Source organism: Mesoplodon densirostris, chromosome X (assembly GCF_025265405.1).
Source record: "Mesoplodon densirostris isolate mMesDen1 chromosome X, mMesDen1 primary haplotype, whole genome shotgun sequence".
Classification (NCBI taxonomy): domain Eukaryota; kingdom Metazoa; phylum Chordata; class Mammalia; order Artiodactyla; family Ziphiidae; genus Mesoplodon; species Mesoplodon densirostris.
This window is the reverse complement of record NC_082681.1, coordinates 130,328,973-130,356,860: the sequence shown is the minus strand read 5'-3', so window position 1 is coordinate 130,356,860 and position 27,888 is coordinate 130,328,973. Positions and strand designations below refer to the sequence as shown.

Genomic DNA, 27,888 nt, shown 5'->3' with positions numbered 1-27,888 from the left:
CTAGGTCCATCCATATTGCGGCAAATGGCATTATTTCATTCTTTTTATGGCTGAGTAATATTCCATTGTATGTATGTACCATATCTTCTTTATCCATTCATCTGCCGATGGACATTTAGGTTGTTTCCATGTCTTGGCTATTGTGAATAGTGCTGCTATGAACATAGGGGTGCATGTATCTTTTTGAATTATAGTTTTGTCCAGATATATACCCAGGAGTGGGATTGCTGGATCATATGAATTGCCACAATTTACATTTTCATCAATGTGTATTGATTATTGTAGGGGATATGCATCATCGTTGTGGCTCCCCATCATCTTTTTCAAAGCCTTTCTATACTCGGGGAAATGCACAGGTTATGGGTTCTCAGTCTACTAACCACTTGTGCTGGTTTGCCTGAGACTGAGGGGTTTCCTGGGATGCAGTTCCTTTAACTGCAAAACCAGAAAATTCCTGCCCAAGTTGGGATTAATTGGTCACCCTGGGTCTTATCTCCCAGATGTAGAATCAGAGCTCAAATTCCCAGGCTCTCTTGGGGCTAGGATGTGGCATATAACCAAGGCTGTGCCATTTAGAACTGAAAAACACCAAAGACCTGGATTCAGACCTGAGCTAGGAAGGAAACGAACTTGCAGCGAGCTTCCGTCTTGCTGGCAGGGATGATGCTCCCCGCTGGCTGACTTTCAGGGGCGGGGGCAGTGGCTGCAAGATTGAGGTCCTGATGCGCAGGGGCCAGAGGCTGGAAGCTCTATCATTTGCAATCAAGCTGAAGTCCTGGCACTAGGCGCTTGGTGGTGGCAACAGTAAAGCGGCAGTGGCGTCTCCCCCCAAATCAGGCTAATTTGCAGCATGGTTTTGGCATTTTTCCTGGAAGCTACGCCTTGGATTTGTTTCTTCAGCCCTCCCAATGATTCCGGAGCTACTGAATATCTTTCAATAAGCCCTTTTCCTGCTTAAACTCACCAGAGAATAGATTCCATTGTTTACTAGTCAGAATCCTGACCAATAAAATAAAATTTGAGTACTTCATATATGTGATGATGGATATAGCTCTTTTTTAAGTATATATTTTTTCACTTTTTTCCACTAAAAATTGTTTTGGGTAGATATTTGAAGGGAGAGGTGAAACAAATTGCTTAAGGGGGATTCTGCCATAATTTCATATTCTTAATGTATATTCGTCAAATCTCTGGCACTATAGTTATAATCACTCATTTTCTTTTGTTCCTTTTTTTGGCTTTTTCATACCCTTGTGCCCCGTTGGGTTTGCTAAGCAATAGGTATATGCTATTATAACATAGGGTGAAAAAATATGGTGAATACGCAAGAAGGGTGTTTGTTTATCCCCATTGCTCTATTTTTTCCCCACTTCTATTGTATTTAGCTCTTTAAATAATGTCATTTGAAAAGTTTCTGGGGGGATACTCATTTTCCTAAATTGCAAGCCAAATTTTGTACTTTTAAAAATAAGCTTTTAATTTTGGAATAATTTCCTATTTATAGAAAAGTTGCAAAGATAGTACAGAGAGTTCCCGCATACCCTTCACCCAGCTGCCCCTAATGTTAATATCTTACATAATCACGGCATTGCTGTTTATTTTCCGTGACACCTAAATTATAAAGAAATGTTGGACCTTGAAATATCACATACTATCAGTACCCTGAGAGCAGCTTCTCATAAATAAACAGAGGGCATTTGGTTTTTTTGTTTTTAATGTTGAGGCTTCTTTTAATTTATTTTAATTTTTGGCTGTGTTGGGTCTTCGTTTCTGTGCAAGGGCTTTCTCTAGTTGTGGCAAGCGGGGGCCCCTCTTCATCGCGGTGTGTGGGACTCTCACTGTCGTGGCTTCTCTTGTTACGGAGCACAGGCTCCAGACGCGCAGGCTCAGTAGTTGTGGCTCACGGGCCTAGTTACTCCGTGGCATGTGGGATCTTCCCAGACCAGGGCTCGAACCCATGTCCCCTGCATTAGCAGGCAGACTCTCAACCACTGCGCCACCAGGGAAGCCCCTTGGTATTTATTTTGATGTGGAAGCCTCTGCTGCCAGTGGACTTTGCTCCATGTAGACCTCATTCTGGCCTTGCTGTTTCTCATTAAACCAGTGTCCTTGGGTGGTATGTGAAGATCATAGCTACAACCCGAGGAGCCACCCAAGGATACAGTTTGTTGGAGGTAGGCCCATTACCAATGTAAGCTCAGCATTTTAGCATCTAGTGTACAGATACTGGGGAAATGAGGAGAGCTGGCAGTAAAGGCTAGATGTCCAATCCACCTGGAGTCACAGTCCGCCACGAAATGGAGCTTCTCCAGCGTTATCACACACAAGAGGCTCTTGTTCAGATGTAGATTCGGACGCAGCAGGTCTTGGTTGGGGACTGAGGTTCTGCATTTCTATCAGGCTCCCAGTGACGCTCACGCTGCTGGTCCACGGGTCCCCAGCAGGGCCGTGGAGACTGTGTTTCATTGGTCACGCCACGGTTGGTGGTAAACCCAAGGCCAGAATCAAGTGGAAATCAGTGTCCCCATCTTTCTTGTAATGTGGATTTGTATCACAGGCTTGTATATTTTTCTTCATATATGGACAGTCTCTGAAAACAGTTAAATATTACAAAAAAACACAGTAGATTTAGATGACCAATTATGACCATTTAACACATTTTTGGCTGGAGACGTATTACGGCCACAGGCGTTAGTTTCTGCAAAAATCCCCCAGTCAATAATGTGTTAAGTTCAGACTTTAAGATCCTGGAGAGGAAGAAAACTAGAATTGATGGAGAGTTTACCGTGGGACTTGGGAGATGCTGGAAACTTTTATGGGTTTGTTGAACGTCAGAGGTGAAAATATCCTCCATAGTCACACACCACGTTAAGGATAAAACATGGAATAGAATGAATGGTTTTGTATTAGGACCCAGCTTGACATTTCATAGAAGACTTCCTTGTAGTTTGATAATACTCAGCAGCCATTTATTTAAGGAGTCCATGACCCTGTGATAGTAGAGCAGAGAGGGAGAACAGGGTATTTGAAGATATTTATAGATCAGATCAGTCCTCAATGTGGTTACTACCATTTTAGAATTTCCAGGCCAGATTAAAAGTTTGACTAAGATCAGCGCATGAGATTTACAATAGAAGTTGCTACCCATGATATAAAAATGTGATTTGAGTTTAGGAATAAAAGAATCATTTTATATCAGAGCTACTATAAATCTTTTGTGCCTATGTGCAATTTATTCTAAAGGACCAATTTATAAAACCATATGCAACATTTCTATTTTCAGTAAGCTATTAAAAACCAAACCAAGGAAGCTGGAATCTATGTTGAAAAACAAGTCAAATGCCACCAAACATGCTGAAGGCTACAATTCTTTAAAATTCATAGCTTTAGAGTCTCTCTCTTACCTGGGAAAAGGAGAGTATTTTCTAAGTATAAACTCCTTGAATGCCACGAGCGTTGAGAGGTGAATGTGTGCTTGAGGGTAACTTTAGTGCAATAATAATTAAATTGCATCATCATAAAGGAGGCTGTGTGGATTTATGTAATCCAGAAAATCAGTGGGCTTCTTGGATTTCCCACTCTGCTGAGGTGACCTCTGAGCAATGTACATGTTATTTATAGGAAAAGAGCTGTAAGGTGGAAAAGTCCAGTTTCTCTTTTCCACTCAATGTTAAAAGCCCACAGTGGGTTTCTCTCTCTGAATAGGGCATACCCCAGATTCTGATCTATGAGAGACAATTAAACTGATGATTAATTATAGTAATAATAGAATCCAATGTAATATTTTATGTATGTAGTATTCTATGTATTAGTTTCCTATTGCTGTGTAACAACTTACCACAAATTTAGAGGCTTCACAAAGCTGCAGTCAAGGTGCCAACCGGGTTGCCTTCTCATCAGAGGCTTGACTGGGGAAGGTTCTGCTTCCATGCTGTCTCAGGCCATTGGTAGACTTTGCTTCCTTGTAGTTGTAGGACTGAGGTGCCTGCATCTTCCTGGCTGTTGGCTGGAGGCTGCTGTAAGGTCCTAGAGGCTGCCAGCAGTGTTCTGCCGTGTGACTCTTTTCACAGGTAGATCACAACATGAGTGTGTGTTTCTGCAAGGCCAGTGGGAAAGTGTCTCTCTCTCTAGTCTGCTAAGATGGAGTCTTCTATAATGCAACCATGAGCGTGACATCCTGTCACCTTTGCCATATTCTGTTGGTTAGAAACAAATCACAGCTTCCACTCACATGCAAAAGGAGGGAATAATACAACAGAATGACTCCTTTGGGGTCACCTTAGGGTGTGTCTACCACAAATAGAAATGGGGCAAAATCTGGGTCACTGAAGTACTGTTTTTGTTTGAGTACTTCTGCTTCATTCCACACGGTACCTCATTTACCATTGAGTGCCTGTCTCATAGCAGGTGTGGAATGAACTGAGGGACAGTGATCCTTCTGGAATGGGCCCCCTTTTGCTCCCCTCTGTGAGAAGTATGCTGGAGGCAAACACCAAGGGAGTTAAAGGGAAGATATTTTCCATGCTGCCCCCCAAATAAAACCCTGGAAAATGACAATATCTATAAAATTATAAGAAAACTTCAAAGTCACAAGAAAGATGCCAACTCCACGGCTTTCATCAACTCAGTGATTAGGGGAATCATTCTATTAGTGTCTGAAGAATTTTTGAAAATTATTATTATTAAAGGTGACACACGACACCTTTTCTACTGACCTCAATCAAGAACTCACTCAGAGAGTATGGGGGTGAGTCTTGGTATATTTGTACCATCTTTGAAAATCTCATCATTGTGGCCTTCAAATGCCACCACGGCCAAGGTCTGGGAAGAGAGGCAGCTCAGCATACAGTTGTAGAGGTTGTGCACTGTACAACCCTAGGGGTGCCATTTGCATAGACCACAATGTCTATTCCAGCCAGTCCCTCTGAGGGAAAAGGGTCCATCACCCAATTCTCCCCAGTGTCAGTATTATTCCTGGTAAGAATGTTCTACATATCAGTGGACCATTTCACATTCAAATGCAACTGAGCTACAGAGCCACCCAGGCATATTATCATGATTCTACAGATGAGGAAACCGAGGCTGAAAAGGTTTACATAACTTGCCTAGTGTCTAACAGTGTAAGAAACAGGGCCAGGGTTGCAACCGAAGACCAGGAATTTGAACACAATGTCCCACTTTTCCCCAAAAGTCTTATTTTATTTTTTTTAGAGCTGTTTTTTTCTTTCTTTTTTTTTTTTTTTTTAATATTTGCCCTTCCCAGAGCTCTTCTCCAGATAAATCAGGATCACGCATGCAGCCTGCCCTGGGAGTTCCCTCTATAGGTGTTAAAATCTCTCACCCTGTTAGAAATTCTTCAACTAACCCTAATACACACACACACACACACACACACACACACACACACACACACACACACACACACACACACACACACACACACACACACACACACACACACACACACACACACGTTTGGGAACCTGCACTGTCCCCTAGGATGAAGTCCCCCTGCTCCCTTCTACATGCCCATTACATGGTGACGCATTCACCTTTGAGTGTCTGGCTCATGGCCGCTGGGTAGACAGTGATCTTTCTGGAACTGGCTTCTTTTTGCTCCCCTTTGTTTTTATTTATTTATTTATTTTACTTTGTTATTATTATTTTTAATATTTATTTATTTATTTGGCTGCACTGGGTCTTAGTCACGGCATGTGGGATCTTAGTTGTGGCATACATATGAGGTCTAGTTGCCTGACCAGGGATGGAACCCGGGCCCCCTGCATTGGGAGCATGGAGTCTTACCCACTGGACCACCAGGGAAGTCCCTTGCTCCCCTTTCAGCAGGACATCGCCAGTTACTTGGCATCTTGAGCAGAATCCATGTTTTTCACTTCAACAAATATTTATTGAGCCCAATGTCCCAGTGACTGAACTCAGGAAATGAAGGCTCTCTCAGTCTGGTCATCAAGGGACTTTTAAGTTGCCTTCTCATCTTCCCAGGGTACAATGGTGTTGCCAACAGTCCTGTAATGATTGCACGTCTGGCACATGATTAATTCTGCTAGTTGGGGCAGACTTCGCTGTATCTTCAGGGAAGATATTTTCCTTTTTGGCTCCTGCCAGCTAAATGTGGTAGAGTCAATGATGGGAATTTAAGAGAGTTTTCTTTTAAAAAACACAGTAGAAATATTCCGTCAGCTTTTCAAAGTGGAAATAACCACGGGGGGAAATGCTGCAGCAGGTATTTCCCTTGATTTTTTTTTTTTTTTGTAAGTTCATCCTGCAATGGTTCTTTAGAAGTAGAACCAGAAAGGAAATCTGGATGGAAATTCTTTGTCCAGGGTTTATCACATGAACATGAAAGAATGACAAAAAACTGTCTAGGCTGACTGCCACTCTCTTGACATATCCGTTGTTCTCACTGGATTACCATTGTTAACCTCATAAAATTTAATGGCATTTGATAGCTGGCAAGGTCTACCAATGGGTTTATTTACCCATTGTCCTGGTGTGGTCGATTAGATTTTTGTTCAGCAAATATTCACTTGGCTCACCTAGCCACGTGATCACCTGCATGGGTGTATATTTCTCTCCCCACTGAGCTGTGCTATGTGACCAGATTGGGTCCATGAAACGAGGGCAGGAGAGGTGATGTCTCAGTTCTGAGACGAGGCCTTAAGAAGATCGACTCTCTGGGAGTTTCTGACTTCTGCCAGGAGAACTAGATGCCCAAGTAGTGGCCACCCCTCCACCAGAGCCCCAGAACAAGATGCATGGAGCACATCTGCACCCAGCCTGCCCTCTGAAGCGGAGCTCCACAGCCAGTCTGCAGGAGCAGGGAGCAAGCGACGAGGGAGAAAGAACTGATTGGAGTCGGGTGTCCTGGAGATTTGGTGGGGTTGTATTTCATAGCTAATCTAACACACCTGGTGATAGAGCACAAAAGCTACAGCATAACTGCAGTTCCTCTACTTCGGCACATCTCAGACTCGAGCTCACACCAGAGTCATGTGGAGGGCTTGAGAAACACAGATTACTAGGGCCACCCCCAGAGAGCCTGAGGCACTTGGTCTGGGTTGGGGCCCAAGGATTTGCATTTGTATCAAGCTTCTTGGTGCTGCTGCTCCTGGTCCAGGACCCACTTTGAGAACCACTGATGTAAAGCCGTGAATGTGAACTGGATTGACCGTATTTGGCAGATTGTGCTGCACAGATAGAAATGGTTCAGTTCTTCAGATGTAGCCATTTTGGGGGGATGTGATAGAAGCTGGGAACAGGATCATGACCCAGAGAAAATAGACCGCAAGGAAGAGAATACGAGTAGTAGTGGTGTTGCCAGGAGGACTCATCTTAAAAATGGATTTTGATCCCCGAAGGACTGGCATACAAGGTGCTGAAGACAATAATCTCTGGGGAGTAGCCCAGGTAGACCTAGGCATTAAGAGGCCAGATTGGGGGTGGTGATACAGCTACTTGCATTTTCATCTTGTTAATAAACATTTGTGTGTTTTTGCTCCCAGTCTGGAGACATGGAAGATAAGACTAGAACACTTGGGTTTCTTGAAACACTTTTAAAAAATATCCAATAAAGACCATGAATGTAGGCATCTTTCCATCAGGATGAAAAACGAACAACTTTAGGAATCATCTGGAAGTTTTCAAACATCTGCAGGCCCCATGTAGATTTTGCCTGAATACAATAAGTGTGTAATTTGGAAATGGGAAGAGACAAGTCTAAAACATTAACTGTTAGATCGTCTTGCACATTCTGCTCTCGGTGTAGATGAGGTCCCAGTGGCCTGATGCTGACGTATTTATTGATACAATGAGAGGCAGGAAGCTGATCCCAGCTTGGCCAGGCACAATTCCCAGGAACAAGAGTAATGAAATCAGATCACTTATTTGTAAAACGTATCCAGCTTTGAATTACATGGATTCCCCTGATAGGCCAAATTAGTTATATAATGGAAGGGAGTTTATAGGAATCACTTGATCAGTGATGGGTAGGTGGTCAATTTGATTTTTGCATTAATTTATCCTTATTCATATTTACCCATAATCTCTTTTGAAAACAGTTCTTGCTGATCCAACCCCAGTCCTCACCTCCTGAACTCAAGAACACTGTCTCTCAAATTTCACCACGTATTAGAAGCTACTGGGGAACTTTGTATACCCAGATGCCCAGGCCACACACCAGACCAAGTTCATCACAGTCTCTGGGAGCAAGACTCAGTCAGGCATTAGGATTTTGGGGGGACAATTCCCCCAGGGGATTGCAAAGCGCAGCTTTGGGTGGGAACCAGTGCTCACCTTGCTGCTCTTCAGTATTGCCATTTCCTGGGAGTTCTCTAGAAATGCAGAGTCTCAAGCGCAGCCCCGGACCTGCTGAATCAGAATCTACTTTTTAACAAGGTCCCAGGTGATTTGCTTGCCCATTAAAGTGTGGATAAAAGTCACACGGGACAACACCAGGTTTCCATCTTACGTCGGCCCCAGCTGTGCGGACCATTTCCTGACTTCCAGGCAAAGTGGATCTTGCTGCCCCCGCTGCACTTGGCAATGAGCAGACCACTGATTCCCTCACCTGTCCTGACAGGTGCAGAACGTCTCTTCTCTCTCTGTTTACTGAGCAAATATTGGCATTTCTCAAAGGGAGGGGAAGAGGGAACAGGGAGAGGCAGAGAGAATGAGAGGGACGGTCACCGACACATATTTCTTATTTCACCTCAGAACTGGCCCATCGAGCCTTGGCTCTCACAAATTCAAGGAAATCTCCAGTTCCTTTCACCGACGACCAGGAGAAAAGTAGCTTAAGGTATGCGCCATATCAAGGTCTAAAGGATGGGGGTGACGCTTCCTCTATCCCAGGGGTCGGCACACTTGTTCTATCAGGGGCTAGATAGTAAATATTTGTGGCTTTGCAGCCATATTTTCTCTGTTGTAACTATTCAACTCTGCCATTGTAGCGTGAAAGAAGCCATAGACAATGTATAAATGAATGGGCGTGGCTATGCTCCAATAGAATTTATTTTCAAAAACAGGCAGCTCTTCCACTTGGGGGTATATACCAAAAAGAATTGGAAACAGGTACTCAAATCCTTGCATGCGAATGCTCATGGCAGCACAATTCACAATAACCAAAAAGTGGAAGCAACCTAAAGGCTTATCAGTGAATGAACGCATAAACAAACTGTGGTCTATCCATACAATGAAATAGTATTTAGCCATAAAGAGGAATGAATTACTGATCCATGCTTCAGTGTGAATGAACCTCAAAATCGTCATGCTTAAGTGAAAGGAACAGACACAAAAGGTCATGTTCTGTATGATCCCGTTCATATGAAATATCCAGAATAGGTCAATCTATAGAAACAGGAAGCAGATAGATGGTTGCCAGGGGCTGGGGGAAGGGGGAATGGGGTGTAACAGCTTCATGTGGACAGGATTTTATTTTGAAGTGATAAAAATGTTTTGGAACGCAGTAGAGGTGGTATCTGTACAACAGTGTGAATATGCTAAATGCCATGGAATTCTTCGCTTTAAAATGGTTCGTTTTATGTTATGTGGATTTGGAATTATAACTCAATAAACAAAGTTAAAAACAAGCCCCTCCCCAAAGCAGGCAGCTGCTGGATTTGGCCCCAGGGTCATATTTTGCTAGGACCTGCTCTACCCAATTTAGACCCCACTTTGATAGATGATAGACTCTAACTCTGCCTGGAAACTGTTCCCAGGTCTTCTCTGTGAGCAGACATCATAGCTACGTTGTCCAACTCTGGACAGTCCCTCTCATTTCACCTTTACAGCTCCATGTACTGTCTTGGGTCCTGGCCTGGTTCTGGCTCTCCAAGCTTGGAAGGAGGAACCACATCTGTTCTAAGATGTCTTCCGTTGTGCTTTGTAGGCTCTGGAACTGACCTTGCAGAAGCTTCCTTTCTCTTCACGGGCTCTTCATGCCTGAAGCACCTTCCCTAGCTAGTGTTAGACTTGGCCTTTCTCTTTGGTGACACCCCAGCCAGCTTTTAGGTTTTGAATCTATCAGCCTTGAGGGCAGACAGACAGACAGACACTCAACATATCCCATTTCCCCGGGGGTCGGTGCTGTCACAACCAGACTTCTTATTTGTGTTTTCCCAGCGGAGCCTTAGTTAAGCTACTGTTTCTTCTCCAAGGAATGTTAGTTCCTAGGGTAATATCTTTCTCTGTTGCTGCCTGACCTACGTCAAGCACAGCGAATGACCCAAGATTTTCCTATGCAAGGGTAATGAGTCTGCTGAAATAAAGGGTAGAAGATCCAGACTTCAGTATCAGCCCTGCCAATCCTACCTTTGTGGTCTTTGTGCATCATTTACCCCTGAGCCTGAACTTTTTTTTTTTTTTTTTTGGTCTCTAAAGAACATCTGATCCTCGTCTGAAGGCTAAAGTGTTTTGTGAGATGTTTTCAAGGACTAGGGAAGAAAATGGCTTACGTCACTTCCTATCACATTCTGTTGGCTGGAGCTTAGTCACGTGGCCTGATTTAACTGGAAGGGAAGATGGGAAATGTCATCTTCCTGTATGCCCAGGAATAAGATACAGCACGTTGTCCACCCTAGCTATCTATAGTTTTCCCTCTGGTGGATGGAACACAATGTTTGTTCTCCTCCTGTAAGTGGCATGGTGCTATAGCACTGAGGAATCACCATCTCATTTCTTGCCTGATGCATCGTGCTCATATTAACTTCAAAGCCTCATCAGGTTAGTCTTGAAAACTCTCCAGAACAATCAGATCTGACATTTTGACAATTCAGACAATTCAGACCTGGCACTTCCCAGTGTTGGTAGCAGGAAATACAAACAGAAACAGAGCTGTACCGAATTCCTCCCCGCTGAAAACCAAAGCTGCCATCTTAATAGTGATTATACCGTTAAGTCACCCCATTAACTTCGTGCCCTCTTTCCTGACAACCTTAAGATAGTATATCTTAGTTTTTGTAGTAAGAGAAAATTCCATTTTATTTGCCAAAGTAACATACATACAGACATATTTCCAATAAACTGGTTTTTTAAAATAAATTTATTTATTTTATTTATTTTATTTATTTATTCTTGGCCGCGTTGGGTCTTCATTGCTGCGCGCGGGTTTTCTCTAGTTGCAGCGAGCGGGGGCTACTCTTCATTGCGGTGCACGGGCTTCTCATTGCGGTGGCTTCTCTTGTTGCGGAACACAGGCTCTAGGCACGCAGGCTTCAGTAGTTGTGGCTCGCGGGCTCTAGAGCGCAGGCTCAGTAGTTGTGGTGCACGGGATTAGTTGCTCCACAGCACGTGGGATCTTCCTGGACCAGGGCTTGAGCCCGTGTCCCCTGCATTGGCAGGCGGACTCTTAACCACTGCACCACCAGGGAAGCCCCTGTTTTTTATTTTTAATTCAGACAAAACAATGAATAGGAAACACATACCGAAAAGCTTAAGTCAACATATTGAAGAGAAATATTCTAAAGAAGGCCAGTTTAAGATTCAAATTGCAGGCTTGCTTCCTGTGGTGTGAAGTTTCAAGGTGGGAAACTGATGGCCCTCATGCTTTCACATTTCATGATTTCTCCATAACTATTACAGTTTATTATTGCATTACAAATGTAATAGAAAAGGTAAAACCTTTTTCTTAATACTGGGGTCCTGCCCATCTTGTTCCCACAGCATGGTCACTGGTGCTAGGTTGAGGAGATAGGGGAAGAGAATTAGCCCATCACTTCAGGAAGACAAAGTCTATGGATACATAGAAAGCGGCTAATATTAGCATCTTTTCCTAAAAACATCCATTGGGCAGGAAGGATGAAAGTGATTTCTACCGGAAGCCAGCTTGATTTTATTTCATTCCTTTGTAATAGAGAGGTATTGTTTAAAAGAGGAGAATTACAAGAAAAAAATGTGGTAAAGTGGTAGAAAGACTAAGCTGAAAAGGAACTTTCTGAGGTTTAGCCAATTTCCTTAGCTCCGTTCACTCAGTTTGGTTCAATTCTATTCATTTAAATCAACAAACATTCACTGAGTGTCTGGAATGTATCAGCCACGGAGATGCAATAAGTAAGATCCAGGCTGCCATCAAGTATCTCAGTCCTGAGCGAAATTGGGTCATTTGTAGAGACGTGGATGGATCTAGAGTCTGTCATACAGAGTGAAGTAAGTCAGAAAGAGAAAAACAAATATCGCATATTAATGCATATATGTGGAATCTAGAAAAATGGTACAGATGAACTGGTTTGCAAGGCAGAAATAGAGACACAAATGTAGAGAACAAACCTATGGACACCAAGGGGGGAAAGTGGCGGGGGTGGGGGTTGGTGGTGGGATGAATCGGGAGATTGGGATTGACATATATACACTAATATGCATAAAATAGATAACTAATAAGAACCTGCTGTATAAAAAATAAATAAAATAAAATTTAAAAAAATATCTCAGTCCTGTGTGAAGAAACTTCACCTGGAGATCTGAGGGGACTGATCTGAGTCCTACAACTAGTCAGTGGAGAAAACAGGGCTAACACCCCTGCCTCATGGCTCCTGGTTCAGCAATCTGCCACCCAGACAATTTCCTACGCCAAATCAGAGATGAGTAGCAAAGAACTCACCCCAGTTCTCGTGTGTTTCATCCCTGTGATGTTCAAAAAAAGCCAGCCAAATGATCTTTGAGGTACTAAATATGAGAGGTGAGATTTTGTAAGAAGGGAGAAAGGGAGGAGGACAAAGGAAATAATGATGCCTTAGAAAATGTTGATCATTTAGACACTAGAGTTAGTTATAGCCACTGGTCACTGAATTTCCTGGCTTGGGAGGAATTGTGGGTCTCAATATTAGCTATAGTAGTCATAACAGTAGCTATGATATGAGTAGATAATACTTTTTGAGTGCTTACTAGGTACCAGTGACTCTTGTAAGGGGGCATACTTGAAATAACTCATTTGTCTAAAGATAAACCTATGACGTTAAGTATTATAGTCATCTCCATGTAATTATTAGCTCTTGTCATACGTAATGCTGTGTGACAAAGCTTCCCCAAACTCGGTGGTTTATAACAACCACCATTTATTATGGCTTTTGAGGGTGTGGGACAGCCGGTGTTTCTGCTGGGCTTGGCTGGGCTCACTCAGTCATCCACAGTCGGCCGCAGGTCCCCTGGCAGTAGATCTAGGATGGCCTCAGCTGGGTTGACGTCACTACGTGGCGAGCCTCCTCCACGTGTCTCAGGTACCCCCCGCAGGCTAGCTCAGGCTTTTTCCCGTGGTAGAGGCAGGCGTGCATGAGCGAGCAGTGGGACAAGAAGAAATGCACGAGCACTTTTGAAGCCTGCTTGCATTCTGCTGTCTTGAAGTCAGGGGAGGAACTGGGACCATCGTCGCAAACATCTACCGCAGAGGTTAAGTAACTTTTCTTTTAGTGAGGACATGGGTAAGTCTGTGTGTAGTAGAGGTCCCAAACAACGGTGGATTATTACTAGTGCAAAGACAGGCAGTCCAGGCTTGTGTGTTTGGTGTGCTCAACAAGGTCTCCAGGCGTCTGGGATCCTTTTTTCTGGTTTCTCTGCCTTTCCCTCAAGTGGTGGGCTCACGTGTACGGTCTAAGACTGGCCATCACTTCAACCAAAGTAAAGACGGTTCTCAGGAAGGGGAGAAAAGTATGCCTCCCCTTTCCCTTAAGAATATGAGTAGAAATCTCAGGATTTCCACTTCTGGTAATATGAAGTAGGTAATAGGCATCAATCTTGTCACAACTGAAAAAGCTCTATGGATTATTCTTAAAACCTAGGAAGCATTCAAGAGCTAGTACGATACTGAGCAGTTATTGGTCTGACATCGCAGAGAGGCTGAGAACTCAGAAGAAAATGAGCAAAGCCTTTGTCTTAGGGGATGCTTAGTTGTCCTTTTGGGGACCCCAAGAGACTAGGACAAAGATCTGAATCCTCTTTAGGCTGGGCCCCAAAAAAGCCCCAAAAGATCATCTCCTAGAAGTAAAGGTAAGCTGGAAGTAAACTAACCCTTGCCTTATCTGAAACAGTTTTGTGAAAATATGATTTTCCCTCAGAAAAATCTCAAATCTAAAACTTAGATCAAGGTGACACTAAACTGCAAGCACTAGCCCCAGGTCCCTAACAGAGATCAATAGAACTAAGAAAATGTCACCTAAATCTTCAATTTGTTGGATAATATTAAAAAAAATTTTTTTAATTGGCAGGGAACTGGAAGATATAAAAAGTGATATAGCAATTTTGTAAAAGAGCCAAATAGAAATTCTAGATCTGAGAAAGACAACAGTAGAAAATAAGATTAACAGCAGATTGAGAGTAAGCTCAAAGAAACAGTCCAAAATGAAGCACAGAAAGCCAAAGGATGGAACTCAGAAGAGAAGAGAGACAGAAGATAGTGGTAAAGGTTAATATTTGTTTAATTGGCATCTCAGAAGCAGAGGGGAGAGAGAGAAATTGGGAGAGAATTTTGAAATGCTTAAGGATCAGAAACTCTGAGAAATGATGAAAGACGTCAGTACACGGAAGCCCACTGAATCCCAAGCTGGATTTTAAAAATCCATGCATAAACACATCTAAGTTCTGAAAACAGAATTAATAAATCATATCCCTTTTGTTCTCACTATCCAGGTCTTGGTCATGTAGCTACAATTCTCTGCAGGAGAAGCTGAAAAATGTGGTTTTCATTCCATTGTTTCTTCAGAGCTCTATGCCCTGACAAACACTGAGAGTTTATTACCATAAGAGAGAAGAGAAGCATCAACATTGACATTGACATCTTTCCAAGGTCACACAGCTAGGAAGTGGCAGATCAGGTATTTGATTTGGCATGGCCTGGCTCCACAGCATGTGCTTTCAGTAGCTATGCGGAAGGCATGGCCCAAGGTTTGGGTTTGCAACCTTTGACCACAGGTCAACATAATGTATTAATTAAGCAAATAGACTCTTAAAAGCACATTGGAAATAGGGTAACCAGACCAGGATCATGCTAGTGAAAAACTAGCTCTTCTCAAACATTTCAGTGTTGGTCATGTTCATTAGGAATTCGCTGCCCATGATACAAGGTCCAGACGTGCACAGTAGGCTACCGATACACCAGCTCTAGGAGGGTTACATTGGCATTGGTAACTTTAGGCATCTGATTAGTGTTTATGAGTACAAGGCACAAGGTTTTGGTCTCTTCACAAGTTAATTCTTTGGGTCTCAAAATGAGAGCCTCAAGAACGCAAGTAGGAGAAGAGATGAAAAGTTGACTCTTGTCTTTCAGCGTCCAAAGTCAATTTTTTCAAATGTGATCTTAGATATATACCAAATAGAGTTGTATATTTTGTTAAGAAGCTGTACGTCAGGGCCCTTAGCAAACTATGGCCCTTGGGCCAAATTCCTCCTGCCGTCTGTTTTTGTTAATAAAGTTTTACTGGTACACAATCATATCCATTCATTTGTGTATTGCCTGTGACTGCGACTGTACTTCCGTGGCAGAATCTGAGTAGCTGTGACAGAAACCACCTGATGTGCAAAGCCTAAAATATTAACTGTCAGGTCCTTTTCAGGACCAGTTGGCTGATCCCTGCTCTAAGCCAATGACAGTTTCACGCAGCTAGGCAAATATAAATTCATCTTCATGTTCAGCCTTATTATGAAGGAACATCCAGGCTCTATATCTCCTCTCGGCCTTCCTTATTTTCAGGTGGGAGATTTCTGACTGTGTGAAACCTCCTCATGTTTAATGAACCCCAAGAGTTGAACTTGACAATTTTGGATATGGTTTTTAATAAGCAGACATTTCATAAATTCTCAATTTCTGATTTTGGTTTTTTTTTTTAACTGAATTAAATCATTTTCAAAATTTAATTTGGTCAAGCAGCTTGATAAGTGTAAGCAAAATAAACCTTCCTGTGCAAAGAAAACTCAGCCCCCTAACCCCTAAAAGGTCTCTTTGGCATACAGGTTTCTCCAAAGAAAGGAAGTTTTTCTCTACAACGTGTGATTGAAAACCAAAGACATGTTTTTCTAAGGTCAGACCATAAGGAATCATAAAATCAATATTTCTAACGTTTATGGATTCGCTGTCATTAGTTCTTGGCAGTACACGATTTCTTGATTTTTGAAAGTGGTACAAAATGGTGCAGAAAGCTTCTGGAACATGAATACAAAATGTATATATATATTTTATAATGATAGTGTAAACAAAGTCCAAGCATATGGATTACATTTCCTTTTAAAAATAAAGGGTTTTAGCATTTAATGGGAAAAGCGATTTGCAAAATATGCTTTGGATTTTGCCAAAACCAAATCACTCAGAATGTACAATTAACTCTAAACGAAACCAAATTCAACTGTCTTTGCTTTAAATGACTAAAAAAGACAGCTCCCATTGTTGCTCGTGCCTTCGAGTTCCCTGGTCGAGAAAGGGAAGTCGGATGTGCTGTCAGCTGGGCACTGTTCTTCGTAATGTCTGCCTCAGGATGGAGCTGAGCGGGAGAGTGTTTCCCCGGGGGAATATGTGTGACCTTCTCAAGTGTAAATCGATTTTGACTAGTTGTAATGTTTAAGAGGAATTATAGAGAGGAACTGACGTGTTTCCTGGTAAGGGATCAAGTTGTTAATTTCCACCGGCTGTGCAATGCTTATTGTTGTCCTGAGAGCTAAGTAATCTGACAAAAGTCTTCTACATTTTAATGACCTTTTATATTTGTCACGAGAGCAGTGGAGTGGTCATAAATGTACCATTAGAAAAATACTTTAGGTTTTTCTCTTAGATCACATTCCTTTGCAGAAACACACATTGCTATTTGCAAACCAGGTGGGACTGACTGACTAATTGTCAGGCTAATACACCAAGGAGTACTTTGCTACTTGCTATTTCCGGTTCGTCTTCCGTTGCAGGAATCAAGCTGGCTAGGGAGAGGCACACACCAAATTGTGAGCCAGGGCTCCTGAGAACTCTTGTATCTACCAGTCTCTACTCTTAAAATGATACATGTGGGACTTCCCTGGTGGCGCAGTGGGAAAGAATCTGCCTGCTAATGCAGGTGACACGGGTTTGAGCCCTGGACCGGGAAGATCCCACGTGTCGCGGAGCACCTAAGCCCGTGCGCCACAACTACTGAGCCTGTGCTCTAGAGCCTGTGAGCCACAATTACTGAGCCCACATGCCACAACTACTGAAGCCTGTGCGCCTAGAGCCCATGCTCCGTAACAAGAGAAGCCACCATAATGAGAAGCCCACACACCACAACGAAGAGTAGCCCCCGCTCGCTGCAACTAGAGAAAGCCCGTGCGCAGCAACAAAGACCCAACGCAGCCAGAAATAAATAAATAAATAAATAAATAAATTTTAAAAAATAATAATACATGTGCCTCCTTGGAGGAGACAGAAAATTATGAACTAGGAGTGGTTTGGAATATGCAAGTGATTCTTAGGAAAATTTAAGTTTTAAATGGAATGTATAGTCTATAAGCCACTTGCAAAGAGTCAAAGATGGGAATAAAATGGAAGAGTATGAGATAATGATGCAAATAAATTCTTAGTTCTGGACAGAATGGGGGAAAACATAGGGGCACTATTTAAATATTGAAATCTAGAAGCATAGTTCGGACAGATGCAAAACCACTATATAAACGGTATAAATAAATACAAGTGTGAGAGAGAGGGGGGAAATGATGGGAAAATGAGGGAAAGAAATGAACCCTCTGCTTGCTTTCCTTCAAGGCTCGTGTAACATATTAAAGCATGCATTTTACTGTCTCAGAGAATTTTTCATTTTTCAAAGAACGATCCAGTCAAGAGAGGAATTTTATATTTTTATATACATTTCTTCAACTCTTTGATGCAACAATAAGGGCACAATAGCAAAAGGAAACATTGAATCTGGCATCGCAAAGGTCACCTTCTTTCATGTTTCAATAACATATTCTTAGTATGTTGGCACTGTAGAACTCAGTGTGACTAACAATTCTTCACGCTATACATCCATTTTTAAATTGCAGGTTGCTTCCAAACATCACTAAGTTCATTAATATTTAGGTTTCCTGTTTTCAGTTCCCACCAAAACTGATCTATATGCGAAATCTACACTGTTGACAGAGCGGCAGGGCTGCAAGGGACAATAATCACCACCGTTCCCCGTGAATCAGCCGCTTTTGCAGTTCAGGAGATTGGTCCCAGAGGTCACATCATTATTTCCCGAGTTGCCCATTATGTGGTTAACATTTACATAAATATTAGGTACACTCGCTCCCTTCCCTGTGGCTTTTCCAGAAGGACTGCATTCCTGTATATTTATTAGCCACTTTCAAAGCTTCTTGTTGTTATATCTTGCAGAAAGGAGAAAGTCAGAACTATAAAGAAGTCTTAGATTTGTATAAATCAGGGCTGTGTTCTTATAATCTTATGAAGGTTTAATAAATAAATGCATAGCTGAACTCTAGGAGGCAGCTGGCCGGGAGTAGCCTTCTCTATCGCTCTTTCTGGAAAATATCCATGGGTCATTCCTGTCTCTCTGGTCATTACACACTTCTTCCGCTCTGCCTTTATCTTTAAGGGTTACTTTCCCTCCTGATATTATACTGCACAGAATTCCTTGTCAACTTCCATCAGAGCCCTAGGTCTCTCTCAATTTGCCTGTTACTTTAAACTTCCCTCTCGGTTTCACCCTGTTTTCATTTTATCAGGACTAGTTAATTTCCTCTGCCTGGTGTACTCTTCCATTTCCGGTGCTTGGTGGTGGCATCAATGCAAGGTTCACAAAATTGTTTCCACTTCCTCCTTGCACCGAGCGGGCCATGAGATGATGTCTACATGGTGGATTGGGGACAGGGGTGATGTTCGCCCTGTCCAGGACCAGCCTTTGGAGAGGCCTGCAGTATCCTCCACCTTCATTCTCCTTTGATGGATTGGCCAGTTAGAGAGAATTCGGCAGTGTCGTTCAAGGCTCTGGAGGTCTCTGAGGCTCTAGGGGTTGGTGGAACCCCCAAATACAAGGAGTCTGGTTGAAAGAGAGCTGCCCAGGACAGCCGTGTGATGGGGGACATCCGCCTTGGGCTTTGTGTCCGCACAAACACTTCTCTTGTGTTAAGCCATTGAGATTTTGGGCTCTTTGTCCCAGCAGTTTGCCTGTGTTGACTCTTGCAGTGATCTCGTTTAGGACCTTCAAGATTCACCTTCAATCATCATCCCCTCTATGGAATCTTCCTTCTACGGACTTCTAGGGCACCTTAATTTGCTATAAGGGTACACAGTTTCTTCAATTATGAGTTGAAACTAATATCTTACCTCTGACGCTTCTTTCTTAAAGAGACCAACTTTGTATTCTAGTGCCTACTGCAGTGCCTGGCCCAGAGCAGAAAGATGCTCAATAAATCTTGGTAGACATTGCCCCTCCCTGAAAAGATGGCATCAGGAATGGGAGAATTTCACCCACGGTAGCCTTTGAGGATGGAATGGGGTTGGTGGTGATGGAAGGGGTGGGGGGAATCAACCACGTATCCTTCAACACCATCACCTACTCTGTTTATTACACGAGAAATGCTTTGTCATCATCCACTTCCTCGTGTAAATAAACACAAGTTTACAAAATATTGATATAATGATCGTGCTTATGGAATCATTCTTTCAAGCATCTGTCTTTGCCTAAGTGCTGTTCTAGGTACTAGGGGAAAAGAGGTAAATATGACAGACCGGGTTCCTGCCTTCACAAGTCTACTAAGTCTATTTTCTGAACCATTAGCATTATGATATCATTTCTGAGACTCACCTTTCCTTTGCATGAATCACAGGGATGTTGATGAATTTATGAAGCATAGTGTATTCCCCTTTGCTCAAAACCCAGAGACCGGGCAAGCAGTACAAGCAACTGGAATTCTAGACACTATAAACAGAGTATCCATATAATTGCTCATATCCTAGCTTCTACTGTTCATTTGTAAGGACTTTATTATCTGACTACAGAGGTCACAAATGACTTATACTTTAATTTCTCCACTTGCATTTTTTGCTTCTTTTCAATATTTGAGAGCTCCTTGAGGATGGAGCCTAAGTCTTTAATTCAGTTCAACAAACATTTATTGACACAATGATCTATTTAATTACTCTGGGAAAAAAAAGACTGCAGATTCCTCAAAATTCATTTTCTACTACTTACAAATAATCCCTTTCAAGTACTGAGCTTTCTTTGAAGCATTCTCTGCTCAAGTCTTCTTTTATGTTGCAAAAGATTTTACGTATCCCAGATTTCTTTTTCCCATCTTTTCTTCCCTACTTATTTACCCAACATTCTCTGAGTCCATATATTTTTTTAATTCTCTCATTGCATTAGTAAATTAAATCAGTTGTTGAATGTCCAAGGGAAATTTTCTACATAAAGGAATTGTATGAGGAAAGCAATCATTTAATTATTCTTTTTTTTTTATTTGTAAAGGAGAACTTTAAAAAAACCAGGTTTGATGAAAATAGTAGCATGTTTACATTCAGTTTCAGTTCATTTCATTTTCCTAATGTAGGACTTTTCAGAATAAGGTTTTTCATGCCTACCCCTCAGCCACTCCACAACTTGATCCACTTTTGGTGAAAGGGGGATTAAAAATGTGTCACAGTTACTCAGGATCGTGGGTTAGAGTGCTTCAGGGAGGGCGTTGGCACCCATCTTAGGAGGAGGAGTTGCGAAGTCAAAGGAAGGGAAGAGAAAAGTGGGAAGAAGCCTCCAGAAGGAGAAAGAACTCAGAGACTCATACTTGACCCTGCCCTGAATATACAGAAAATAGAGTTGCCAGATTTGGGCAAGAAACAATCAGAAAAAAACAAAAATTAAAAAAAAAAAACCCAACAATAACAAAAAACAGGATACCCAGTTAAATTTGAATTTCAATAAACAGCCAATAATTTCTTAGCATAAATATGTCTCGAATATGGCCTTACGACATTGCTGAGCTCCTACCATTGCCTGGGACATACTTATATGAAAAAACTTCGCTGTTGATCTGAAATTCAAATTTACGTGGGAGTCTATTTGGTGACTCTAACGAAAAAGCCACTCTGAAAACATGAAGAAACGTTTGTGAAATCCTTTGAGTGTGTTCATAATTGGCTTTCTGTCTAGAAATAGGGCATCCAAAGGCCCATTTATCTTAGACATTGTGAGCTAGAACAGAGGGTTAAGTATGACTCAGATGTGATCCTGTCCTCCACTCCTGGGCTAAGGAGGGTGTTAAATAAAGAATCAAGAAGCACCATGGAAAGAAATGATTGTTTAGTTTCCCAGAAGGGACAGTCTTGTTGGTGGCCCTGTCTGGAGGCCAGTTCTTTACAACCCAATGGATGATGATGATGATTATTATTTTTTACATCTTTATTGGAGTATAATTGCTTTACGATGGTGTGTTAGTTTCTGCTTTATAACAAAGTGAATCAGTTATACATATACATATGTTCCCATATCTCTTCCCTCTTGCCTCTCCCTCCCTCCCACCCTCCCTATCCCACCCCTCTAGGTGGTCACAAAGCACCGAGCTGATCTCCCTGTGCTATGCGGCTGCTTCCCACTAGCTATCTACCTTACGTTTGGTAGTGTATATATATGTCCATGCCACTCTCTCACTTTGTCCCAGATTACCCTTCCCCCTCCCCATATCCTCAAGTCCATTCTCTAGTAGGTCTGTGTCTTTATTCCTGTTTTACCCCTAGGTTCTTCATGACCTTTTTTTTTTTTTCTTAGATTCCATATATATGTGTTAACATACGGTATTTGTTTTGCTCTTTCTGACTTACTTCACTCTGTATGACAGACTCTAGGTCTATCCATCTCATTACAAATAGCTCAATTTTGTTTCTTTTTATGGCTGAGTAATATTCCATTGTATATATGTGCCACATCTTCTTTATCCATTCATCCGATGATGGACACTTAGGATGTTTCCATCTCTGGGCTATTGTAAATAGAGCTGCAATGAACATTTTGGTATATGACTCTTTTTGAATTATGGTTTTCTCAGGGTATGTGCCCAGTAGTGGGATTGCTGGGTCGTATGGTAGTCCAATGGATGATTTTCCAGTGGGGGGTGAAGACCCCCAACCCTCGTCCAGGCTGAAGGGGCTGGAACATGCGGAAGGGATGGGGTGAGCTGAGAATGAGTCCCCACGGTCAGAGCCCAGAGTCAGGAAGTGGCAGGAAGTGGCCTCCCCTGGGAGATGCCTGGGGGAGGATGGGGGCACCGGATGGGTACCCTACAGCAGATTTTTGCAACCTCGGCACTATTAACATGTTTGACCAGATAATTGTCATGGGAGGGCGGCTGTCCTGTGTGCTGTAGGATGTTTCACAGCATCCCTGCTGCCTGTGCTCACTACATGCCAGTCGCACTCCCCTCCTCTTGTTCGACAGCCAAAAATGTCTCTGGCCATTGTCAGATGTCCCCTGGTGGGCAACATCACCTCAGATGGGGTCTCTGTCCTACGGAGAGAGAAGCCAAGGAACGGAGAGCAGGAACTGAATGGGAAAATGTACCTGAGATGCAAACGGGGCAGGCTAGGATCTGCAGCAGGGGGAACAAAGTCTCATAATCATAGCAGAAGTTCAGCATTGGGTTATTCGCTCAGGAAGCACCCCCCTCCCCATCCACCTGCCACCCACCCTCACGGCCTGCAGAGCCTCTGAGAAATGGAAGGCTAACCCAGAGCATCTCCAACGGCACAGGGGGAAGCCTTAAGAGAGGACTATTATTATTGGGAGAAATAAACCACTGTTGCCTCTAACTGATCTTCCTGCCTCTGCTTGCGCCCCCTGCAGTCTCCTCTCCACATAACTGTCAGGGTGGTCTTTGAAAAAACAGAAATTGGACCTCGTGACACCCTTCATAAGACTCGGTGGTGGCTCCCCCTTACACTCAGGCTAAACCCCACCTCCTTCCCATGACTTGCCAGGACCTACCTGTTCTGGCCCCTCTTGCCTTCCCCACCTTCATGCTGCCCAGATGGCCACCTTGATCCCTACTCTCTAGCCACACTGATCTGCTTGCTGGTCCCACCCCAGGGCCTTTGTCCATGCTGTTTCCCCTACCGAGGATACTCTCCACAAGGTCTCTGCTTAAATATGACCTCCTTGAATTTTCCACCAGTTTTACCTGACCAATTAGCAGTTCCTTGCACAACTTACACATTTGCCCCTTACTGTGCTTAAATTTTTAAAAAATTTTATTGAAATACAGTTGATTTACGATGTTGTGTTAGTTTCAGGTGTACAGCGAAGTGATTCATATATATATATATATTCTTTTTTTAGATTCTCTTCCGTTGTAGCTTATCACAGAATTTTGAGTAGAGTTCCCTGTGCTATACAGTAGGTCCTTGTTGTTTATCTATTTTATATATAGTAGTGTGTGTATTTTAATCCCAAACTCCTAATTTATCCTTTCTCCCTCCCCTTTGGTAACCATAAGTTTGTTTTCTATGTCTGTGAGCCTATTCCTGTTTTGTAAATAAGTTCATTTGTATCATTTTTTTAGATTCCACATATAAGTGATATCATATGGTATTTGTTGTTCTCTGCCTGACTTACTTCACTTAGTATGATTATCTCTAGGTCCATTCATGTTGCTGCAAATGGCATTATTTCATTCTTTCTATGGCTGAGTAATATTCCATTGTATAGATGTACCACATCTTCTTTATCCATTCGTCTGTTGATGGACATTTAGGTTGCTTCCATGTCTTGGCTATTGTAAATAGTGCTGCTATGAACATAGGGGTGCATGTATCTCTTCGAATTATTGTCTTCTCCATATCTGTTCCCAGGAGTGGGATTGCTGGATCATATGATAGCTCTATTTTTAATTTTTTAAGGAACCTCCATACTTTTCTCCATAGTGGCTGCACCAAGTTATATTCCCACCAACAGTGTAGGAGGGTTTCCTTTTCTCCACACCATCTCCAGCATTTATTATTTGTAAACTTTTTGATGTTGGCTATTCTGACTGGTGTGAGGTGATACCTCACTGTCATTTTGATTTGCATTTCTCTAATAATTAGTGATGTTGAGCATTTTTTCATGCGTCTTTTGGCCATCTGTATGTCTCCTCTGGAGAAACGTCTTTTTAGATCTTCTGCCCATTTTTTGATTGGGTTGTTTGTATTTTTTTTGATATTGAGCTGCGTGAGCTGCTTGTATATTTTGGAGATTACTCCCTTGTCAGTCACCATGCTTAATTTTTTATAGCATTCATCAGTGTTTCTATTCCATTTATTTTATCCATTTATTCACTATATTCATTGATACTATTCAATATTTTTGTGCTTACTTTTTTATTGAATATATATTTACAGGGTTATTTACTTGTCTCTGTCTACATTTTCAGGGCCTAGAAGAGGGCCAGGCACATCCTAGCAGCTCAGTAAATATTTGTTGAACAAAAGAGTGACTGGCAATGGGCAAAGCTAATTACAGGAATGCTGTAATTAATCATATATATGTTTAATCTAAGCATTTATCAATGCAGTTAGCATTTCTCAGTTATTCTCTACAATCTCTTTGTATGTTAAGTACCATTGGAGAACATCAGATCAATATCATTTGCCACTTAGGAGGAAGGACCATATGTCCCATAGTGTCCCAATTTATGCCTGTTGTCCCAGTGGAATTATTAATAGCACTCTAACTCTCAAAAACATCCTCATTTCAACAATAAATTAAATGTATATAGGGTACTGATGTGTCTTTTATGGACGATGAGTCATAGCAGTTGAGACTAAAAAGAGATGAGTGGGGCCTGGAATTGTCAAGCGTGACGTCATGGAAGATTCTGAACTAGAGTTGAGCCTGGAAGGATGGCTAGGAAGAAGGAAGGATTATTTGGATGGAGAAAGTCACATGTGCAAAGGGAGAAAGATGTGACTTCGATCCAGGCAAAACGTGATGGAAGCTTTAGGCAAGAGAACATTCGAGGGTAAAATACAAAGGCAGATTGTGAATAGATCCCAAGGCTAAGACTCTGGGCTCCATCCCCTAGGCATTGTTATGCTCCTGTCACGTAAACACAGATTTCGATGGCTGGGTTGGAATGTTTGACACTCACTGAAAAAACAATTTCTTAAAAACAAATGACTTTTTCAAATCAATCCCAGATAAGATGAGAGAGAAGATGATATGGGCTTTAGGGAAACCTAGATGAGGCAGAATTGCCTCGTTAATGGCAGCTGTTTCAACAATTAGAGTTAAATTCAGCACAATGATTCAATTTACTTTAATGAAATCAAGTCTTACATTTCAGCTTCTTAGTAGCTTCCACTCTTCCAGCAAGCCAGGAGCGGTTGGTTTTGGTATAAGCCACTGCCACTTTTGTTTAGTCAACATTAAGACAACAAACCAGGAAGAGAATGTCCGCTCTTGCACTCTTGAGAAAATAAGTCACTAAGGACTTTATCCCAAACACCTGGAAAAAGGTGAGCATGGCTGATGAATCCACTGAGGTTAGTAATGTTGATTGTTGGGCAAAGTCTTAGTTCCCAACTAGGTCAACAACATTTTGAAGTCTCATTAAAACAAGCAAACAAACGAAGTCCCTCTTTCAGTCAAGTTCACCTCTCTGAAAGTTTAAGTTTTTTAAAAAAGGATATTTTGGGCTTCCCTGGTGGCGCAGTGGTTGAGAGTCCGCCTGCCGATGCAGGGGATATGGGTTCGTGCCCCGGTCCGGGAAGATCCCACATGCCGTGGAGCGGCTGGGCCCGTGAGCCATGGCCGCTGAGCCTGCACGTCCGGAGCCTGTGCTCCGCAACGGGAGAGGCCACAGCAGTGAGAGGCCCGCGCACCACCACCACAACAACAACAAAAAAAAAAAAAAAAAAAAAAGGATATTTTATCATTCAGATGCATTTTATTCAATAGGTGCTTTTTCAAGACCAGATGGATCCCCCCTCTCCCACCATTCTCAGCTAGAGACAAAGGAACACTGTTTATACAACGACATGGCCACGGATTACAGCCTGAAGTCTCTTGTCACAGGTGTTTCCATAGAGGCAAGCTTTTTGGTTTAAAAGCATCTCTGTTCTCAGATTTACCCTCTGGGTTCTTCTAGAGAAAACCCACTTCATGAAACAAAGATAAAACAAAGGTAGAGGCAGATCTCAACTACCACAAAGTGTCTAGAGTAAGAAAAATGTGATGTCACCCTAATTGTCACCAAAGGATTTGAATTTTGGCTGAGAGTCCCTCATCTACTTTTTTGGGAAAAGCTGAGGGAAGCGAAGTTCCCTGGTTCTTACACTTCCATTGCTGTTTGAAATGTTCAGTTGCGAAGGGTCATTGTCGGGATAGGTGATAGAGTGGCCTTTAGATGGCCAAGACCCCTGTGCTGAGCTGGAGGCCGGGGTGCAGCTGAGGAATCAGAGACAAATGATTCTATACACAATAAAGTCCAAGCTGGTGTCAAATTCTTTTTGCTCCGGGCTCAATTTAGACCTCTGTTTGTTTCACTGTTGGCCGTGGTGTTTCTGGGGATGAAACGAAATGTAGAGCTCTGTTTGGATAAATGTCTTCAACTTGCTCAAGAGTAGACTAGGAAGATTAAGAAGAGAGAATGGAAATCTACGAAGAGTAATAAAAGTGAAACCAGTCATCTTTGAAAACTTAACTAATCTCTTTTCAGAATTGGATTCGATTTTATTTCCATTAAAAAGAAAAGAAGTTATTAGAAAAACGTTTTTTCCTCAAAATAGAAGGAAACAATAGTCAAAAGAACATTTCTAATTAATAGGGTATAATTGACATTTTGAAATTTCCAAGGCTAGGGCGTAAGAAGCCTTGCCAAGTTCTCTTGGGATGCTTGCTCTGGGGGAAGCCTGCCACCATACTATGAGGAAGTCCAGGCTAGCCGTGTGGAGAAGCCGCACGGAGAGGGAGATGACTGACCAGCTCCAGCCATCCCAGCCATCCCAGGCACCATTCGTGTGAGTGCAAACCCTTCAGATGATCTCAGCTCCAACCTCCATCTGACAGCTACCACCTGACAAGAGACTTCTAGCAAGAACCATCAGCTGAGCCTAATCCACTCACAGAATCACAGCGATAATAATACATGTTTTAAAAGCCAGTAAGTGTTGGGTGGTTTGTTGTGCAGTAATAAATAATTAGAGCAGACCCTGAAAGCGACTTTAACTTGCAGATTTGGTGGTAACCAGAGGAATAAGATACAGAGGTGGCTGAGAGCCTCAGGTTTGCTGCCAGGCTGCCTGGGGTTGACTCATGGGTTCAAATTCTGACCCCATCACCTTGGGTAATTACTTACCCCCTCAAAACCTCAGCTTCTTATTTGTAAAATGTGGATGATGATGATGATAGTATTTTTGAATGGTGGTTTTGAAGTGAAAATAAATTCGTGTAACGTGCGTAGCATGCAGCTTGTCCAAGAGTACACACTAAATAAGTTTCATCTGTTTTCATTATTTACTAAAATGGCCCATAGAAACCCATAGGCTTTGGGGGAAAAGTAACCTCTTATTTAGAAAAATGGTCTCTATATTTGGATAATTTATTCTGCTGTTTCCAGTGGGCTGCCCAACTCTCTGGAAAAGAATCATCTCTAAGATGGTGAACTGGGAAAAGTAGCAGGCCCATTCAAAGGTTGTTTTTGGGAAATGGTGTTCTCTGTCTTATGTGGGTGAAAAGCTTAATGTTTCTTCTAAAAACCCACCAACAGAGAAACAAACACAGAAATGAGTCTTGAGGTATCTGTGGCAAAGTTAACTCCGCTGGGCCCTGGGTAATGTATACTGTACACTCCAGGAATGGCGCTGCCTTGGAAATTTATTATGTGTAACATTTAATAAAGGGAAGAGTTTAACAAAACACCCTGTAGACCTGCGTTCTGATTGAGGATCTGCTTTGATGTCTGTCT

The 27,888-nt window shown here is 42.3% G+C and overlaps 1 long non-coding RNA gene across 3 annotated transcripts in view; it reads left to right on the top strand.

The window, feature by feature from the left end:
- LOC132481836 (uncharacterized) overlaps positions 1 to 27,888 on the top strand; it is a 174,673-nt gene that overhangs the window by 37,502 nt on the left and 109,283 nt on the right. The window contains exon 4 of one of the 3 annotated variants that reach the window (XR_009530840.1): positions 8,734 to 8,818. The exons of the other annotated variants lie outside the window; for them this stretch is intronic. This is a non-coding gene — a long non-coding RNA (uncharacterized LOC132481836). The remainder of the gene's footprint in view (positions 1 to 8,733; positions 8,819 to 27,888) is intronic. 3 annotated transcript variants of the gene reach the window in all.